At 42.4% G+C, this 13,689-nt stretch overlaps 1 protein-coding gene across 1 annotated transcript in view; it reads left to right on the forward strand.

The window, feature by feature from the left end:
• Positions 1-816: 816 nt before the first annotated feature.
• Positions 817-13,689, forward strand: part of LOC118964474 (sushi domain-containing protein 6) — a 62,179-nt gene continuing 49,306 nt past the window's right edge. Inside the window, exon 1 of the mRNA XM_036976233.2 lies at positions 817-3,433. The gene's annotated coding sequence lies outside the window, so the exon portion shown is untranslated. The remainder of the gene's footprint in view (positions 3,434-13,689) is intronic.

Here is a 13,689-nt window from a genome sequence, read left to right on the forward strand (position 1 = left end):
AAGCAGCCACTTTGGTGTTTCCACATAATATTTGGTAGTGAGGGGAAGCCTACTTGTGGACAGTGGGAGAAGATTGAACGAGATGGATTTTTGGCAGACATTCTGTAAATTTTCTCATCGATGAAACATTTGATCTCAATAGAGTTTTCTGTTTCCAAAACTAGAATCTGTTACGAACAGTGGACCAAGGTTTGTTAACGTTAACCTTTGCAAAAGCTTTTAGGAAATGCAAAGGTGAATTGAGTTATTGCACACACGCGTCACAGAGTATGCGTTCCCTAACGAAAACATGCAGATGATGTTAGAACGAAGCCAATAGGATCTCGCTAGCTCGTACTTGGCTCTGTTCATTTGAAATGACAGGCTGTGGTCTATCTTGGTTAAGTTACAAAAATCTTTGATGGAATCCTTTATGCTCGCTAGCTCATTTTAGGTAAGAGTAGCTAAAGTAAGCTATTCGTTATCTAAACGAGAAAAGACAACTCTTTTTTTTGCCCAAAACTTGTCATTTTCTAAAAGTTATGAATTTGTGACTCTTGTTCCCGAACGTATTTAGTCCTCAATCTTGAACTCGAGATATGCCGTTTTGAAAATGAGGCGTTTCCCGATAACAGGAATACGCGTCGTTACACTAGTTCATCCAATTGGTCGAGTAGGCGGGGTTCCTATATTTGGGTTTTTGGTAACTACGTTCTGGTATGGCTCGTCGCCGTAATATTTTCCTAGTTGAAAATAAGTACAAAAGGGCGCGTTCGTAAATTCACTCTGGCTACCTACTCCGATTTCAGAGCACACTCAACTGAGTGTGCAGAGCGCAGAATAATTGATGAATTTACTAACGCTCAACACCCGTTGAATATGACCGGTGCCACTAAACGTCAGCAAAAAAAAAAAGCATAGTTACATTGTTGCCAACATCACAGTTACCAACGCTCTGGATAACATGAAAACAGCCTAACCAGTTCTGCTAATGAGAGTAAAATGGTCAGAGTGAGGTGTTCTCTCTTTTTTTGTTGTCTATCAGTTGTCTCTTTTTTTTAGCCTGGGTGCTTGACTGCCGTTGAGGTCAGAGAACGCTCGGATCAACTCTACTCCTCGGCCACAGCGTCCAGTGTGTCCTCCGAAAGAGAAATGCTCTGAATTTAAGAGGACAATCTGACAACGCTCTGAATTTAAGAGCATGCACTCCAGAGTGAATTTACTAACACACCAAAGGTTCACATCAATGATTTATAGATACCCCCTTTTACGTCATCTAGTGTGCTGTTTTGAAACCCTCGCGTCTCCATCTTGGCACTCCCCTACAATTGCAAAACATATTTTGGAAGCTATAGATATGCATTTACTAACGTCTACATTTGTTTTAGCCACGTTTATTATATTAGACACCTTAATGCATACTTTAAAATGATATGTGAACTAAACATACAAATAAAATATATAAAACCATTTTCCTTAAAGTATAATTTTTTGAAAGTACTAATATTACTCTTCCCACTACAACAACAAAAAAATACATAAATATATTTAATTTTGTCCAAGAACCATTTAAATGAAATACCGAAAGATTCCATCCATTCCCATGGAAAGCGGCTTTTCTAAGGAGTGTCAATATGGCTTACCAGTGGGATCAAAGCTTCTCCTCAAAGATTTTTGTGACTAAACCAAGATATAGACCTCTCAAAGACCTCTCTGATGAGGATAGGCTACCCGTCTTGTTGGGGGAGGACGCAGAGCTGTGGGTTGTCAGCGCACTATATTGCTGCCTGCCATAAGTTGAGGGACAGTGGCTGACAGACCAATCAACCTGCACATGTACTCTACTGTATACGTATTGTTATTGTTGAATGTATGGTTATTTTGACCCTTGGTTATTGTTGTTACTGTTGTCCCGTTGACAATTTAGATTTTCATTCTTATTTATTTTTTATATTGTAAATATCCCAAATGAGCTTTGGCAATATTTACATTGTTACGTCATGCCAATAAAGCGAATTGAATTGAAGCGAATTGATATACCACCGCCTGTCGTTTCCAATGGGAACAAATGAGTCATAGTGGGCAGAGCCAAGCACAAGAAAGCGAGATCCTATTGGTGCGTTCTAGCATCATCTGTATGTTTTTCGTTATAGGGAACGTCTACCCTGTGAAGTGCGCGTGTGCAGTAACAATTCGCCTTTGTACTCATAAACAACGCGATCTTTAAAAGTTTTGCAAAGGTTAAAGTTTACAAACCTTAGCCCACTCTGTTCATAACAGATTCTAGTTTTGGAAACAGACAACTATATTGAGATTAAATGTTTAATCGATAAGAAAATGTGCATAATATCGGCTAAAATCCATCTCGTTCCATCTTCTCCCACTGTGCTCCAGTGGGCTTCCTCTCACTACCATATTTGGTAGTGGATGGAAACAGTAAGCGGATGCTTCACATTTTAAAAATCCAGTGAAATGTCTATCTGTTTGTTTTATCTGTGTTCTCATAGGGTGCGTTCGTAAATTGCCTCCAGTTTGTCAGAGTGCGCTTCGGATAGTTCGTCAAATCAGAGCGCACACTGGACGCTCTTACAGAGGAGTAGGGTTGATCTGAGTGTTCTGACCTTACAATGGCAGTGAAGTACTTAAGTTAACTGGCTAAAGTTGACAAGCTATTTCCAGACGCAAATGAGCAACACAACAAGGGAACACCTTTGACCATTTTACTTAACCTAGCAGAGGTGGTTAGGATGTTTTCATGTTATCTAAGGCGTTGGTGACTGTAACTGTGCTGCTGGCAACAATTTAATTACGCTTCTTTGCCGACGTTTACCGACACCGGACATATTACAAGCATTTCGCTTCACTCGCAATAATATCTGCTAAACACGCGTTGATAGCCAGAGTGAATTTACAAACGCACCCATATTATCTACAATCCAAGGTCTATCAAAATAAATAATTGGTTCACACAGTACATTGTGGACCTGCCCGCCCCTCTCGCAGTCAAACTATCCGCTCGGGCCAAGTCACCGGGCTAACAAAATTGGTCTGGTCCCAATGATTTTCAGTAGACCTGCTGGCCTGGGCTTCACCGAGTAAAAACAATTACTGTGGTACATTAGTTATAACGGATAAAGTCAATTTGACGCTTAATACATTAATGCCCGTCTTCATTCTACAGTAGCATAATAAAGATATCCTGACCACAGTCTTCTACTACCCAAGGAAACCGTGCACGAAAGCGAGGCTGCTGACGTGTTTCCGCTTCCCCTCTTCTCGCAGTGAAAGAAACGGTCTGGCTGTTTGTGACGAAGCGGAAGAAGCGACAACACCGCAGGAAAAGACTATTCGTGATTAAATAACAAATCAATTGGAGGATAGTCTGTCTGGCTATTTGAGTCCATGACCAGACAGTGAGAACGGAGAGGAGGGCTTGAAGGTAGCCTTTACGTTGGTAAGTGTTTTCAATCTTATGTTTTTTTCTCCCTCAAGCTAGCTGTACAGTAGCTAGCTAAGCGTACGGGATCACTCTGGCTTGTGCCGCTGGTATCTATGTTCTTCTTCTGACAGTATACTGCTTTCGATATCGGCCTCTTTGGCTTAGCCCTAATTGTCTATGTTCTGAACCTGTGGAAAAACAGAAACCAATGTTACTAACTACTGTGTAGCTAATACTATTGTCATTTACGATAACATCTGTCTTATTAGCTGCCTTCTACCCGTGTACGATCAACAATGTCCTAGGTCTAGGATAAGGCTAGCTAGAGCTATTATCTACTAGCTAATGAATCTCATTTCATAGACTCTGAGCCTTCAAAGGCTATTTGAACCGTCAAAAGTGTTTGTAAACCAACAATGACATACATGTCTGTCAGTGAGGTAGAGGGAGGAGAGAGGACGGGCCACTGCAACGAGGAAGAAAACCCGTTGTGGATGACGATGCCCAAGTAAAATAGATAACGATAGCTACCATAATACCTCACTACCAGTATAGTAATACCATAAAAACCTAACGAGAAGCAGTGGATAAAATGCATACAAACAGCGTTATTACAGTATAGAGCTGCCCATCCCTTTAAATAGGTGGTTCTACAACAGACTTGGGACTATTTTGTTACAATAACCCTTTGTCTCTAACCTTTGTCTAATAAATCAGATCATCAGCTTTGTACAGTAGCTAACTTATTAGTTACGGTGGTACATCGTGATAGTGGTTACGTTAGTGCTGTAAAATTGGCTATCATTAATCATATTTCCCAACTTTATAACCTTGTGTCCTCCCGACATGCAAGCAGATGCCTAACAATGCATGTCACCCTATATAGTGTGTACTACATTGTTCTCACCTGCTAGATCTGCTACACTGCTACTGTTTTGTGAAACAATGTTGCAATATATCAAAATGTAGACTTGTTTGACGATCCTTGGATATGTGACATTTTGGCATAGATTACAGTGTCGTTTCTGCTCGGTGTTTTATCCAGGAGCAGCGAATGCGGACATACAGTCGGTCCGGCGCACTGCAATCAGTACAGTTGCACGTGTCGGTGCGTGTGACTCGGGCCATTGAAGCATCCGCTGTACTATGAGGGCATTTTCTAATTCAATTTGGCCAAGTTTACTAGGCGCAGTTAAATAAATAAAATAAAACATATTTTTCTACCCCCCCCCCCCCCCCTCCCCAAAGTGTAAATGCTAAAGCTTAAGCATTGTGGTCATATCATAGCCCGATTAACATAATGGCTCATTACAAAGCAATAATGACAACAAAATAAGCAATAAGTACAATTTGATTACTACTTGATCCCCAAAACGTTTTGAAATCTCAGAAATGAAAAGGTAAATAAATGTCCCTTCTCGCGCTCTCTCGTGCAGTAGCACATAGGGATGCTCCTGCATGGGGTTTACACTACATAATGGCCTCCATGGCAAAGGCTTTCTTTCTCTGCTTCCATGCTACTCTCTCTCTCCCTCGATTTCTCATGCTCTCCATGCCCGAGTCCCTATCTTCTACTCGCTATCTTTCTCCTTCACTTATTCAATTCAAAGGGCTTTATTGGCATGGGAAACATACATATGTTTACAAATCATGTATAATAGATAATAAACAAAAGTGAAATAAACAGAAATGAACAGTAAACATTACAACTCACAAGACTTTCAAAGGAATAAAAACATTTTTAAATGTCATTATGTACCGTGTTGTAATGATGTGCACATTGTTAAAGTACAAAGGGGGGCATAAATAAACATAAATATGGGTTGTTTTTACAATTGTGTTTGTTTTTCACTGGTTGCCCTTTTCTTGTGGCAACAGGTGACAACAAATGTTGCTTCTGTGATGGCACACTGGAATTTCACCGAATAGATATGGGAGTTTATCAAAATTGGGTTTGTTTTAAAATTCTTTGTTGGTCTGTGTAATCTGAGGGAAATATGAGTCTCTATGGTCATGCATTGTTAGGAAGCACAGCTCAGTTTCCACCTCATTTTGTGGGCAGTGTGCACATAGCCTGTCTTCTCTTAAGCCAGGTCTGTCTATGGCGGCCTTTCATGGCTTTAGAAGCTTCTGGTAGGCTAATTGATATCATTTGAGTCAATTGGAGGTGTACCTTTGGATGTATTTCACGGCCTACCTTCAAATGTAGTGCTTCTTTGCTGGACATCATGGGAAAATCAAAAGAAATCAGCCAAGACCCCAGAAAAAAATTGTAGACCTCCACAAGTCTGGTTCATCCTTGGGAGCAATTTCCAAACGCCTGAAGGTACCACATTCATCTGTACAAACAATAGTACACAAGTATAAACATCATGGAACCACGCAGTCGTCATACCACTCAGGAAGGAGATGCGTTCTGTCTCCTAGAGATGAACGTACTTGGTGCGAGAAGTGCAAATCAATCCCAGAACAACAGCAAAGGACCTTGTGAAGATGCTGGAGGAAACAGGTACAAAGGTATCTATTTCCACAGTAAAACGAGTCCTATATCGGCATAACCTGAAAGGTCCCTCAGCAAGGAAGAAGACACTGCTCCAAAACCGCCATAAAAAAGCCAGACTACGGTTTGCAACTGTGCATGGGAACAAAGATTGTACTATTTGGAGAAATTTCCTCTGGTCTGATGAAACAAAAATAGAACTGTTTGGCCATAATGACCATCGTTATGTTTGGAGGAATAAGGGGGAGGCTTGCAAGCTGAAGAACCCCATCCCAACCGTGAAGTACGTGGGTTGCAGCATCATGTTGTGGGAGTGCTTTACTGCAGGAGGGACTGGTGCACTTCACAAAATAGATGGCATCATGTAGAAGGAAAATTATGTGGATATATTGAAGCAACATCTCAAGAAATCAGTCAGGAAGATAAAGCTTGGTCGCAAATGGGTCTTCCAAATGGACAATGACCCCAAGCATACTTCCAAGGTTGTGGCAAAATGGCTTAAGGACAACAAAGTCAAGGTATTGGAGTGGCGATCACAAAGCCCTGACCTCAATCCTATAGAAAATTTGCGGGCAGAACGGAAAAAGCGTGTGTGAGCAAGGAGGCCTACAAACCTGACTCAGTTACACCAGCTCTGTGAGGAGGAATGGGCCAAAAATCACCCACCTTATTGTGGGAAGGTTGGGGAAGGCTACCCTAAACATTTGACCCAAGTTAAACTTCTTAAAGGCAATGCTACCAAATACTAATTGAGTGTATGTAAACTTCTGACCCACTGGGAATGTGATGCAAGAGATAATAGCTGAAATGAATAATATTATTCTGACATTTCACATTCTTAAAATAAAGTGGTGATCCTAAGACATGGACTTTTTTACTAAGATCAAATGTCAGTAATTGTAAAAAAACTGAGTTTAAATGTATTTGGCTAAGGTGTATGTAAACTTCAGACTGTAACTGTACATGTTGAAGAGGGTGGGACTTAAGCTGCATCCCTGTCTCAACCCACGGCCCTGTGGAAAGAAATTTATTTTTTTTGCCAATTTTAGTTGCACACTTGTTTGTGTATATTGTTTTTATAGTATGTTTCTCCCCCAACACTACTTTCCATCAGTTTGTATAGCAGACCCTCGTGCCAAATTGAGTCAAACGCGTTTTTGGAGTCAACACGGCATGAGAAGACTTTGCCATTGTTTTGGTTTGATTGTTTGTTAATTAGGATGTGCAGGGTGAAATATGCGGTCTCTCGTATGGTCATTTGGTATAAAGCCAATTTGACATTTGTTCAGTACATTGTTTTCACTGAGGAAATTATAGGAGTCTGCTATTAATGATAACACAGAGGATTTCCCTAAGGTTGCTGTTGATGCATATCCCACGGTAGTTATTGGGGTCAAATTTGTCTTCACTTTTGTGGATTGGTGTGATCAGTCCTTGGTTCCAAATATTGAGGAAGATGCCAGAGCCGAGGATTATTTTATTAAAGTATAGCCAATTTGTGATCTGTATATTTTGTCATTTCATTTAGTATACCATCGACTCCACAGGCCTTTTGGTTTGGTATTTTGTCCTGTAGTTCATTCAACGTAAATGGAAAATCCAGTAGGTTCTGGTAGTCTTTAACAGCTGATTTGTAAGATTTGTAATTGATCATGTATATGTTTATGCTGTTTGTTCTTTGTTATAGAGCCAAAACGATTGGAGAACATCCCTGTTTTGAATCAATACCTATTTATGTTTGTTTAGTGTGTTACAATTTTCCCAGAAGTGGTTATATGCTATGGATTCTTCAGTTACATTGAGCTGATTTCTGAAGTGCGGTTCCTTTTTCATTACATTTCTGTATATAGAGTCTGTCTTCTATTATCCAGAGTTCTTACATTCTCGTCTTCTATTATCCAGAGTTCTTACATTCTCGTCTTCTATTATCCAGAGTTCTTACATTCTTGAAAATCCTGGAGAAGTCATGAGATTTTAAAATGGTGTTTTCCAGGCCTGGGAAAGTTTTGGAAAATAATAAAATCTGAAAATTTTTAAGAAAGTCATGGAAATTAATTTAATACATTATTTTATTTACATTGTATTTAGGCACAGTTTTTTATTTATTTTTAAATCATCATTTCGACCAGGATCGGAATGACTCTAGCACATCTGTGTTTGCGCGCTTAACCTACATAGTGCGAGGCAAGGGGGCCATTGCTCAAGGATTGAGTGACAGTCGGACGTTACAGCAGCAGGCAGGCCTATAAAATAGGATAGAGAACAGATTCATTAGGTAGCCAATTCAAAACATATTTTGTACCCTCTAGTTAACTGTTTGTCATGCCCCCCCCCCCCCCCCCCCCAAAAAGACACTGGCGAATAAGTTGATTTACTTTTTTTAAACAATTCACATGATTCATTTTAAACTATAATTTCTGACTAAATCACAATTCACTTCTTCGTTTGTATTAGTTGAGATTCGGTTCAATCCCAAAGAATCAAATTCATGTCAATCCAAATAATTAGTGAATGGTGAACATTCATTCTAGGCAGAAATATTAGATGTAGCCTTTCTTTTTGAATTATGTGGCTTCAGTAAATGATACTCAGACTGCAAAGTAAACGCTTCTAAACGGGGCATAAAATGAACCCCCGTCACCCGCCAAATGCAGGTAGATTTAGGTATTTGCGGGTAAGAATCTATATTTTACCAGCCATGTTGGCGTGTGGTCAATTTGTAGATCTCTGCAGTGCGAGCATTAGATTTGTGAATAAAAATAGTCAAGTATGAGCACATGCAGTAGCTGTTTTGTTTCATAGTTGCTAATCCCACAAAAAAAATACGAATCCTATATACCACCTGAGGTAGCAACAATGCCTGGTAGGAGAGCTGTATGCTCTGAGTGAAATGCTGATAGATTCATTTTTGGAGGCGCTGCGCACAGGGATATAAGTTTGTCTAATTAACTCTAGGAAGTCTCCAAAGTGAGACTTTGTCCTCGTGTTTCTTGGTTATCTACATCGTGTTAATCATAAGCTGGGTTGTCTTTCAACGTAGTTTGAGTCTGCTGCTTCAACTGATAGCGAAGAGACGCCCAAGTCAGATCCCACATCTCACACACACACACCTGACAAACCTCAAGTGGCCCCGTTACCACAGTAACCTCCCGCCCTTAAAGAGGCAGCTGAACATTTTGTCTCATCTGATATTTTGGTTTAAAGACTCGGGCCACAAAAAAAGGTAAAGAAATTGAGCAATATTACCACATTTACTTGTTACTAATACCTTTCTTGTTTTAGAAACATTACAAAACATGGTCATATGTTTTTAGTTTCTTCGATGTAATTATGGCCCAAAAAGATATTTTGGCTGGTGAAACCAATCTGAGTGGCTGGTGAAACCAATCTGAGTGGCTGGTGAAACCAATCTGAGTGGCTGGTGAAAACAATCTGAGTGGCTGGTGGACCAAAAAGTCAATTTTAGGCCATCCTCCGGGAGAGCTCATGGGGGGGAGGGGGTCAACCATCCTCCGGGAGAGCTCATGGGGGGGAGGGGGTCAACCATCCTCCGGGAGAGCTCATGGGGGGGGTCAACCATCCTCCGGGAGAGCTCATGGGCGGGGGGTCAACCATCCTCCGGGAGAGCTCATGGGGGGGAGGGGGTGAACCATCCTCCGGGAGAGCTCATGGGGGGGAGGGGGTCAACCATCCTCCGGGAGAGCTCATGGGGGGGAGGGGGTCAACCATCCTACGGGAGAGCTCATGGGGGGGTCAACCATCCTCCGGGAGAGCTCATGGGGGGGGTCAACCATCCTCCGGGAGAGCTCATGGGCGGGGGGGTCAACCATCCTCCGGGAGAACTCATGGGGGGGTCAACCATCCTCCGGGAGAGCTCATGGGGGGGGTGGGGGGGGTCAACCATCCCCCGGGAGAACTCATGGGGGGGGGTCAACCATCCCCCGGGAGAACTCATGGGGGGGGTCAACCATCCTCCGGGATTGCTCTAACAAACCACATTTTAGAGATCAGCTGCTCAACCGGACCTTGATAAACTAAGTGTTTGAGCAGGGCTTGATCAAAAGCCTGCACACCCAGTAACTCTGACTGAGGGTTGACCACGTGTGTTTATACAGTTGCCTAACAGGTATTCTATTTGTTGGGTGGGGGGTTATTGGTCTAGATTCCAAGCTATCTGCTCTAATGTTGCTATGTTGTAGAATGCCCTTGATGATACTAGCCAGATGGCCACAGATAAATACTAGATAAATACCTAGCAAGACGACAAAGAAGCAATAAAATTCACTCTCCATAATCACATACTGCCAGTTGCCAGCCCATAGCCAAGTGTTTAGCTAGCTTATGTTAGCATATTCACTAGCTAGCACATCGTAGTGCAGTGTGCTTAGCTAGCTAGCTAACATGGGCACCTGTTTTAATGGATACTAGCTAATCCATTGTGATTTTATTAGAATGTCAATACTAGCTACAGGGGTTAGCTAGCTAGCAGGAAGTAGTTAGTGTTGTGTCCATTGCGTCTGTGCACTTAGCTAGCTAACATCTCATAGCCTACATTGCATATGAAGTGTGACTAGCTCATCTGTGAACGTACGAAGAAAATGCCCACTCTAAAAAATATATTTATATATTAATTTATTTTGTTCCTGCACATGGGGGTTTGTGTTCTCTGATTGGCTTCGAAGTCAAGTTGTTGGCCACTGACAAACATTTTGATTCAACAAGTAGAACCGGTAGAATCGGCACACAGCAGGTACGCCGCCCACTGTGATAAGGCCGTACTTCTAGCCAGACGGGTTGCTGTTCTGTTCAGACTGGCCTCTTGGCATGATGCAGTGCCAATGTGCCAACGTAGTCCTTGCCAAAGGCTCATGCGTCACTCTCTGCCACCTCCCACCAGCCTGCATGCAGGTGACTCTGTTGCCTCTCCACTGGGGATCAGAAAGGAAAGGTGATGACAGGAGGGTACCGGACCTGATTATCAAGGGCCGCCAAGTTTGTGTGTGTGTGTTTCTCCCAGGAATAGGCCTATGTGTATACTTACTCTATGGTCTATTTCTGTGAGTGTCGCCATCGGGCGTACCTGTCTCACCCACTGTGATAAGTTCCTATCGGCAGTGAGATTCTTGGTGTATTTAATGCTTTTAAGGAGTGTTACTCCTTTAAGGTCCAGCGGCCTCATACACTATATATACACCAGTATGTGGACACCCCTTTAAATTAGTGGATAGAGAATAACGTACTACTACCCAGGACATTACTGAGGTTAGAGAATAACATACTTTTACAATATATATATATATATATATATATATATACACACACACACTTTGTGGACACCCCTTCAAATTAGTGGATTCAGCTATTTCAGCCACACCCATTGATGACCGGTGTATAAATCCAGCATAGCCATGCAATCTCCATAGACAAACACGGGTAGTAGAATGGCCTTACTGAAGAGCTCCGTGACTTTCAAAGCATGCCTACGAGTCAGTTAGTCAAATTTCTGCCCTGCTAGAGCCGCCCCGGTCAACTGTAAGTGCTTTTATTGTGAAGTAGAAACTTTTTAAGGTCACAGAATGGGGACCGCCGAGTGCGGAAGCGTGTAGCGCGTACAAAATCTGTCCTCAGTTGTAACACTCACTTCTGAGTTCCAAACTGCCTCTGGAAGTAACGTCATCAGCACAATAAATGTTTGTCGGGAGCTTCCTGAAATGGGTTTCCATGGCTGAGCAGCTGCACACAAGCCTAAGATCACCATGCCCGAATGCATAGTGCCAACTATAAAGTTTGGTGGAGGAGGAATAATGGTCTGGGGCTGTTTTTCATTGTTTGTGCTAGGCCTCTTTGTTTCAGGGAAGGGAAATCCTTAACGCTACAGCCTACAATTACATTCTAGACGATTCTGTGCTTCCAACTTTGTGGCAACAGTTTGGGGAAGGCCCTTTTTGCTGTTTCAGCAAGACAATGACCCTTTGCACAAAGCGAGGTCCATACAGAAATGGTTTGTCAAGATCGGTGTGTGAGAACTTGACTGGCCTGCACTGAGCCCTGACCTCAACCCCATCGAACACCTTTGGGATGAATTGGAATGCCGACTGCGAGCCAGGCCTAATTGCCCATCATCAGTGTCCGACGTCACTAATGCTCTTGTGGCTGAATGGAAGCAAGTCCCCGTTGCAATGTTCCAACATCTAGTGGAAAGCCTTCCCAGAAGAGTGGAGTCTGTTATAGCAGCAATGTTCCAACATCTAGTGGAAAGCCTTCCCAGAAGAGTGGAGGCTGTTATAGCAGCAATGTTCCAACATCTAGTGAAAAGCCTTCCCAGAAGAGTGGAGGCTGTTATAGCAGCAATGTTCCAACATCTAGTGGAAAGCCTTCCCAGAAGATTGGAGGCTGTTATAGCAGCAATGTTCCAACATCTAGTGGAAAGCCTTCCCAGAAGATTGGAGGCTGTTATAGCAGCAATGTTCCAACATCTAGTGGAAAGCCTTCCCAGAAGACTGGAGGTTGTTGTAGCATCAAAGGGGGGAGGGGGGGCCCAATGAGATGTTCGACGAGTGGGTGTCCACACACTTTTGGTCATGTAGTGTATATGTTATTTTCAGAGGTAGACCTGGCCAGCCAAAACCGTCAAATACTCCATGTAAACGTGAATGGATTCTCAATTTGCAGTATGGTTCTGGAAACATAAAGCCAATTTTAAATCAAAATAATTTCTCACTTGCAAAATACACACTTACTGTACACAGATTTAACCAGCTTTATCACAGTTGCAGCTGACAGAAGCCTTTGGTTTTCCTCCATTCCACACAGGTTTTCGGAGCATGCTAGATAGAGAGACCACGTGTTAATTAGCTGTCTTCCGTCTACCAGTGCTGTAAACATGGAGATATGGCCATGTGGGAACACTAACCCCATATAACAGTGTTTATCAATGTGATGTTATTTATTTATTTAGTTTTAAATCTTGCTGATATGAAAGATAAGGTCCTTATGCTTTCAAAGCCGTACCGCTAGAAATGTGTGTTGATGTTCAGACCAAGCATTGGGGCTCTTAACAAAAAATCGGATCAGAGTCGTGAGCTATCTCTCCATCCATCACTCTTTCTCTGGGCTCTCTCTCCCTTTTCCCTCAGCCACAGCCTGGCTCCATCAGCTCCATCAGAGCAGAGGGCTGAATTCAAGGCATTAGTCAGGCCTATCAGATGGCAATCTCTTCACTGCAGTTCTCTGGCACACTGAGTGCTCTGTTTCCTAGACACATGCCTTCTCTCCCCTGCTCTCTGTGTTTCCTAGACACATGCCTTCTCTCCCCTGCTCTCTGTGTTCCCAGACACATGCCTTCTCTCCCCTGCTCTCTGTGTTCCCAGACGTTTGAACAGTAGTGTACATTAGGCTGACATGACTAGTCAAGAAGAACATGATAGTTAGAGACCTCATGACCAGGAGGACTAGACTGTTTTCACTCTTCTTGTTGACCGACAACACAAGGCCTACTTCTGAGGGCAGAGTTGGTCAGATTCACAGTGTTTAATGGTCACATGTACAGGGTTGCAGGTGTGATTGCAGGGTACAGTGAAAATCTTAGGCTTCACGCTCCAACACGGAGGACTAAATGAAATAAGAGTAGAACAGCACAGTAAGAATTGTCCACTTTTCAAGATTTAGACACAATTTTCCACCCAGGTTTTGCTGAGTTTGTAATCTGATTTACAGCAGCAATCTGATTACAGTAGAGTAGTTCTGGGAGTTATTCCCTCTTAACCAGACA

Source organism: Oncorhynchus mykiss, chromosome 4 (genome assembly GCF_057628025.1).
Source record: "Oncorhynchus mykiss isolate SJ-2025 chromosome 4, ASM5762802v1, whole genome shotgun sequence".
Taxonomy (NCBI): domain Eukaryota; kingdom Metazoa; phylum Chordata; class Actinopteri; order Salmoniformes; family Salmonidae; genus Oncorhynchus; species Oncorhynchus mykiss.